The sequence below is a fragment of the Equus quagga genome, chromosome 1 (assembly GCF_021613505.1).
Source record: "Equus quagga isolate Etosha38 chromosome 1, UCLA_HA_Equagga_1.0, whole genome shotgun sequence".
Lineage (NCBI taxonomy): Eukaryota > Metazoa > Chordata > Mammalia > Perissodactyla > Equidae > Equus > Equus quagga.
In genome coordinates this window covers 7324323-7331945 of record NC_060267.1, presented here as the reverse complement: position 1 = coordinate 7331945, position 7623 = coordinate 7324323, and the positions used below count along the sequence as shown (strand labels likewise).

Here is a 7623-nt window from a genome sequence, read left to right as displayed (position 1 = left end):
TTAAGCTCCAGGTCGTCGTTCTTGATGGATAGTCGTCATAATTTGATGTTAAGAATTTGGTGACATTGCCTAAAAAGTTAAAATAATCTCATAATCACTGAAGACTTTGGTATGGTTATTACTTTCTGTATTGTGTCAGTTTTAGAGCTCAGTGCTAAAAATAGTTTCCATCCTCTTGTCAACTAGGAGTCCAGAGAATATATCATATTGAACTCAATTTCTTCTCATCGTTATCCATGACGTAACATATCTGTGTAGTGTTACAGTAGATGGATACATCAGTCAATCGGAGCTCTAAGAATATTTTGCTTTGTCTTAATTTCCTTAGGGTAGACTGTTCTATGACCTGTCTGTATTAGTTTTCTATTGCTACTATAACAAATTACCATAAATTTAGTGAACTGAGATGACACGAATTTATTAGCTTGTATTTCTATAGCTTTGAATTCCAATACAGATCTCACAGGGCCTAAATCAAGGCATTCGCAAGGCTGTGTACCTTTCTGGAGGCTTTAGAGGAAAATTCATTTCCTTGACTGCCAGCTTCTAGAAGCCATCTACATTCCTTGGCTCGTGGCCCCTTTATGATATTTTCAAAGCCATTCCTCCTCTCTCCTATCTACCTCTGACAAAGCCGGGAAAGTTTCTCTATTTTTAAGGATTCATGTGATTCATTTGGGCCCAAGTGGGTAATGCAAGACAATCTCTCCATCTCAAGGTCCTTAACTTCAATCAAATCTGCAAAGTGCCTTTTGCCATGTAAGGTTCTGGGATTAGGGCATGGATATGGACATGGACATCTTTGAGGAGCCACTATTTTGGCTTCTAAGTTGTCAGTTCACAGGTAAGATTATTGTAACACAAGTCTTTAATCTGTTATTTATCCATGTTTGTAATTAGAGAACATTCATAAGTATATGAAAATACTTTTTAATCATATTGTACTATCAGCTTCCAAGTACATTCTTTTAGCCTTAAGAATACCTTCACAGAGGGGCTGGCCCCATGGCCCAGTGGTTAAGTTCGCGCGCTCTGCTGCAGGCAGCCCAGTGTTTCGTTGGTTCGGATCCTGGGCGCGGACATGGCACTGCTCATCAGACCACGCTGAGGCGGCATCCCACATGCCACAACTAGAAGGACCCACAACGAAGAATATACAACTATGTATATAAGTTGGGGGGGGGGCCTTTGGGGAGAAAAAGGAAAAAAAATAAAATCTTGAAAAAAACAAACAAAAAAAAGAATACCTTCACAGAAAATACTGTGAGTAAAGCTGGACTTCTAACATTATCGTTCTTAGCCCCTTTAGTGATTGGGCTTCTTTGACCTGGGCTATTACTAATTTTAACATGTAGCAGCTTTGTGATGTTAATGAATTTGTTTAAACATTCAAATTTAGTAGCTGCCACAGTCTAAGAGGCACAAGCATTTTGTAAATGATAATTGCTACTATATATTGAGCTCTATTATGAGGTTCACACTCATTATTTAATTCTCTTTTGACTGAATCCTATGAAATAAGTCTATTACTTCCATTTTACAGATGAGGAAACTAAAGTTTCTGCTATCACAGAACTAGCAAGTAACAGAGTGTAGCATTCAAATATAGGTCTTTCTTATTTTAAAATGTATAATCTTTACACTATATCTTATTAAATTTCCATAAACATTAAGTAAATTAAGTTATATGTATAGGTGTATTATTATTTCCTGCACCTCTGATGGATCCTACATGTGATAGAAATCATGCCCAATGTATTTACATAGTGGCCTCAGGTCACTAGTAAATTTAGAAATGCATGTTACATTGTTCAAAAGAGCCTATACAAAAGCATACTGACTAGCAACAAAAAGCAATGGTAAATATTTTTATAAAATCAGTAGTAGTGTTTTACCTTCATTGTTGGTGTCTTCTAACTTGACCTAAACCTTCCGTGTGGTCGGTAGTGCCCTATTGCTTAGAGACACCTGGAAGACAACGTCGTGAAAAATGCTTCATCCAATGTTTACATTACTCTTGGAACACAGATGTATTCTTTAAGACCTGCTATTTTATTGTTCTAAAACTCTTTGTAAGCAATTTAAATCTTTCTGCTATCTAAGCCAAAATGAAAAGGAGGATTGTCCAGGTAGAAAATCTGGATAATTCAGTCCTCTCTTGGGAGAAAACAAAGTTAATCTCTGGATCCCTGGGTCATCACACAAGTCTCGCCTTCACTTTGGATGTGTACATTTCTGAGGTCCACGGGCATAAAAGACAACATTTTTAAACTCTTACATGAAACTGATATAGAGTAAAAATGACCAAGTAAACAACATTAAGATCAAAATTTTGTGTAATTTAACTCGTCCTTTAAAACAAAAGGTCAGCATGTTTGAAATGATTTAGGTTTCTAAAGTCCATCCATTATTATGAAGCTTGGAAAAGGACCCAGAGGCTGCTTAACACCTCTATTTTTGTTACGAAATTGTTCTTTATCAACCTTGAAATCTGTCAATAGATATAAATAACATATTCAACCTTGAAACCTGCCTATAAATATAAATAACAAATAAAGTATAAAACAGGCAGATTTTCCCCTACTATCAACCTTGATTTAATCTATATCACCTTTGGTTGAATGGGATAATATAACTCTTTCTTGGGAGAGTTTCCCACCATGCAAGTACACTTCATTTCTAAATATCTAGGACTCACAGAATATACTATGTCTATTGAGGGTTTTGCTTTGTTTTTTGGGGTTTTTTTTTGCTATAATTCTAGACCTATAAGACTATTGGATTTGTTTATTGATTCAATTCAGCTTAATTCTATTATCATTTGGTAAGTATCTACTATAGAGTAGACTACCATCAACCTTCAGGGTAGTGTCAGCTTTCACAGCATTTTGTGTGTGCTTCCAAAAAAAGAAAATATAAAGTAGTAACTCAGATTAATCAACTTGCACACTTCATGCCCATGTTAAAATGAAACTTTCCAAGAGGAAAATGGGCATGGATGTTAGCTCAGGGCCAGCCTTCCTCAGAAAAAAAGAGGATTGGCAGTAGTTACCTCAGGGCTAATATTCCTCAAAAAAAAAAAAAAGAAACTTTCCAGATCCTTTAGGGTGGAGATGTAATTTAGCTTGTTCAATTTTTTTTTTTTTATGTGAGGAAGAGTGGCCTTCAGCTAACATCTGTTGCTAATCTTCCTCTTTTTGCTTGAGGAAGATTGTTGCAGAGCTAACATCTGTGCCAGTCTTCCCCTATTTTATGTGGGATGCCACCATAGCAAGATTTGAGGAGTGGTGCTAGGTCTGTGCCAGGGATCTGAACCTGTGAACTCCAGGCTGCCAAACCAGAGCATGTGAACTTAACCACTATGCAACCGGGCCGGGCCCTACATTTTTTAATCTAAATTACTTTAGGTGGGGCAGACAGTACCTCAGAGTTCCCACAATTCCTTGCTATCTTACAACAGATTTGCTTCACCCATTTAAGTAGCTCTATCTGTCTCTTGCAAGCCTTTGAGTTTCAGCCCAGGAAGAGTCTAATCACCGGATTTTATAATGAGAAAACTAATGCCCACAGAGATTAAATAACTTGGCCAAGGTTACCCAGCTAGTTAGTGGCACTAAGCCAGAGTCAAAATCCAAGGATACTGGCCCTTTGTACAAGACACTGTATTCATTTCACTACTTTGTCTTCCTCTTTATCAGGACCTAACATTTGTCTGAAATAAGGAGCCTCTGTATTTTTTTTTTTTTAGTTTTAAAAACAGCATTGTGACACTTACAATTTTTATTCATATCTCACGTTTCAAAGTCTCATTAAGGAATTAAGCACTTTACTACAAGCTGTTTTGGTGTTTGCACTACTCCCCCGCCTTTCCCCTGCCTTTAGCTGTTCAGAGAGCTAGTAAAGGGAGGAGGGAGTTATAAAATTATGAAAGAGAAAAAAATGAAAGGCTTAGAGAGGTGACTAAGAATGGGGGAGTGGGGTGAGGGAGTTATCAGAGGGAATAACTAGAGAAAGGACAAGGAAGAAGGAAAAAGTGAAATAGTGGTTCCTGAAGCCCAAAGATAGGAAGAGTTGAGAAATAAAGACAGCTAAGTCATCAATCATTGTTCTTTCAGGGAATTTGCTGATTCTGGCAGATTTTTCCTTGGGCTCATGCAGCCAGCACCACACAAAACTGTGAAGAAGGCAAAGCTTGTCTTGGAATTCTCCTTTGTATTTTCTTCCATTCAACTCTATTAAAAAAAAAAACAGTGTTTTTCCTTCTTTCTGTGTTCCATCCCAGGTTGAAAACTCTCTCATTTGACACGTTAGTCTTAAGCCTTACTCTCTCCTGGGGTGTTTATATTTGAAGTCCTATGTTTCAGTTGTGGAGTACAAGAACCTCTCTGAAAAAGATCATTTAAACATCAGTGAGCAGAGAAGGGAATTATTTGGAAGATCAAGGAGTCCTTCCCAGAGTATCTCCAGTTTCAGAACCTACTCTGCCTTTATATAAGGTGCACTTGCTTCATATCCAGCCTAATTTGTAAAGTATCCAGCATACTCCTTCTCCTTTCTTAAAGCCCTAGGTTAAGTTTTTAACAAACAAGAAAGGTACAGAAAGTCTGAGCAGGTAATGACAATCACCAAGCAAATAGTACCTCCTTATAATTTTAACTAAGCAATCAATGAAGCATCAATGAAGATGTTACCGCACAAAGCTGAGGTTCTCTTGCCCAATGTGCATTAACAAATGTGCATTATGGCATCAGCTTTTAGGGGAGAAATCAGCTTTATTCTGTGAGATTGATCTGCAGGGAGACAGGGGGCATGTGCCCTCGGATCTGTCTCCCTGAGTCAGGATTTGGGGCACAATTAAGAGGTTAGGAAGAACAGGCTGGCACTCAGAAATGCTGGTGGCACAGGTTTTGATTGGTGAGCTTCAAACATTTATGGTAAAGTTCTAAACATTTATGACAGGGTTCTAAACTTTTATGATGAGGTTCTAAACTTTTATGATGAGGTTCTACACATTAATGATAGGCTGGGGAAAGAATTTTAACACCAGATCTTCCTGAATGAGGGACCCCTCGCTTCTGATAAGAGTCTGACTTTTAAGTTCAAGTCGTGTCCCCATCCTTTGGTTCTGTGAAGAGGAGGATCTTTGGTTCTGCAGTCATTTCAGGTCAACATTTCCTCTTCTGTGCATACTCTGGCTCCATGACTTTGCAGATTTTCTGAAAGACAGTCCTTAATCACTGTTGATAAGAGATGGGGTCCACTTCCACTGGCTCTAAATAGGCTCATGGTTACAAAGACACTCATTCCAAACAAGCAGATGTAACCCCTGGTTTCGATTCAATTATCTGTGTGATTCAAAGAAAAGTAACATTTTTCATCAATTACCTACTTAGTTATTCAGTAGGGATGTGGACCTTAATATTTATGAACAATATCTTATTTCTCTTCATTACTGAGAGTAGAAGAAGCATAAGTAAAACAAGCAGAATTTCCAAAAATTAGTAAACTGAGGTCACTAGAAAGTTGATTGCTAGAATCAAGATCATAAAGGTTGGTAGAAAAACAGAAACTTACCCAAATCTGCTAGATTCTGGAGCTAGATGTCTTTGTTTCAAATTTGGGTTTTGCCTCAATTCCTCATCTACAGAACGGAAATTACGACATCTATTTCACAGAGTTGCTATGAGGATCGAAGATAGTGCTTTAAAACGTTTAGAACTAGGCTTGGCACTCTTTTAGTGCTTGTTAAATAAAATACTGTAACTACTATTTCTTTCCTGACTCTGAATGCAACGAGTTAGGTCAACAAAATGACCTCATAAATCTGATGTATAATTCAAAACAGCATTGAACTTATACACGTATATGCAGTTAACTCATTGCCTTGAACATGGTGCAAATGAAGAAGAGGCTTTTGAAATTTCTTGAGTGGACACAGGCTTCAACATTTCAAACATGCATTTCTTTGAAAGGAAACTGGACAGCAGAATGTGCATGAGGCATTGCTTCTTGATAAAGTTATGCATATAAAATGATAGAAAGCACAGTTTTGCCTTCAAAGTCCACAGTGCTTTTTTTCCACAGCTTTGTTGAGATATAATTTACATAACGATACAAATCATTCTGTCAACAGCAAACAATGTTAGTGTTTATTGATTGGCTATTATGTCCCAGGCAATAAACACATGTTTTTTTGTTTAATTTTCATCAAAATCCTTTCAGGTAGGTATTACTGTCCCCAACTTTATGATTAAACTAAAAATTAAGCACTTTGCAGCTACAGGTTGAAGTGAAGTTTGAACTCACGTTCATATGACTCCAATATTCTTCCCATATCATGCTGCCTCTCTTTAGAAAATCATTTTCTTTCAGAGGTTGGGTAGGAAAGGGGGTAAATGTGACCTTTTGATGGTACTCATGGTTAAAGAAACTCTAATTTTCTCACCTGTCGGAAGAAAAGTCAAATACTCTAAGAAATAGCAGTAACTGGAAACTGTTTTCAGACTCTCAAATCAAGGATGACATGATAATACAGAATAGTATTATTTTGAAGAAAACAAGCAACCATAATGCTGATGTATACAAATCACAAAGCCAATACACACTCCTTTAACTTGGAGGGGTTCAACACCTCTTAGGAGCATAATTACACCCCTCTTTACTGCATTCTCACCAAATGAGCTAGGCAGACATTAAAAATGGGGAAAAAAGAGACATCGTGCAGGAATTCTTAGCCATCTTTTAGACTTTTCACAGCATTTATGTTATCTTAGTCAAATCTCTGGACATCTTCACGTTGCCAAAACTCATTTATTAAATATTTACGTGGTTCTTACGTGTTAGGCAGCACTGGGCTAGCCACCAGGTGTACAGAGGTTAAAAAAAAAATGGATCCACTGCAGGCCAGTCTACATTTTAGTTCAGGTTCTCACTAGGACACGTAGTGAGCGTGTTGTCGTGAACAGATGGCACGTGGGCTTCGGAACTGGGTTATAAACTTGCCTCTCCACTTACTGTTATGACCTTGGCATTTGATTTTTGAGAGACTCGATTTCCCCATTTGTAACATAAGCGGCTTCAAACAGCTGGTATTATCATCTAGCTTCAGATGTACACACCATGGGAAGATGGGACTAAGAAAATGTTCCTTTATGACATCGAGGAGAAAGGGTTTCTCGCGCGTCTTCTTCTCCTTTGGTACCTGGCGTTCGTCGATCCCTATTTTACACCCTGTTCGCCGAGGAAGTGGAACAGGTTTTCACTGCGGCTCGGCTGTCTGGGTGTGCCTGGGGAGGCGGCACAAAGACCGAGGCAAGGTCCCCACCTACAGCAGGACTAGGAGCGCTGGAGGGAGTCCGGGAAGGGCCCGGCGGCCGGGCGCTCGCATTCGGATGTTCTTTGTTTGGGCCAATACTGAGCGAGCTCGCAACGAAAAGCCCAGAGTCACGGAGCTGTAGAAATGTCCTGCCATATCCTAGCGTCCCCACGCCCCCCACCCCACCCACCGGGAGCGTGAGTGAATGCGCAAATAAGGGCGTTCGGGCGGCTGTGGGAAAGAGGGAGGGGAAGGCAGCAGTGGAGGAGGGACGGGGCGGTGGCCCCGCTCAGGCGGCAGCTGACCGA

At 39.1% G+C, this 7623-nt stretch overlaps 1 long non-coding RNA gene across 1 annotated transcript; it reads right to left on the bottom strand.

Annotated features, from left to right (window-relative positions):
* Nucleotides 1-4645: 4645 nt before the first annotated feature.
* LOC124248600 (uncharacterized) lies at nt 4646-7508 on the bottom strand. Its single transcript, XR_006891087.1, has 3 exons — nt 6307-7508; nt 5575-5641; nt 4646-5345 (listed from the first exon to the last, which is right to left on the bottom strand). It is a non-coding gene; the product is annotated as an uncharacterized LOC124248600 (long non-coding RNA).
* Between the last annotated feature and the right edge of the window lie 115 nt (nt 7509-7623).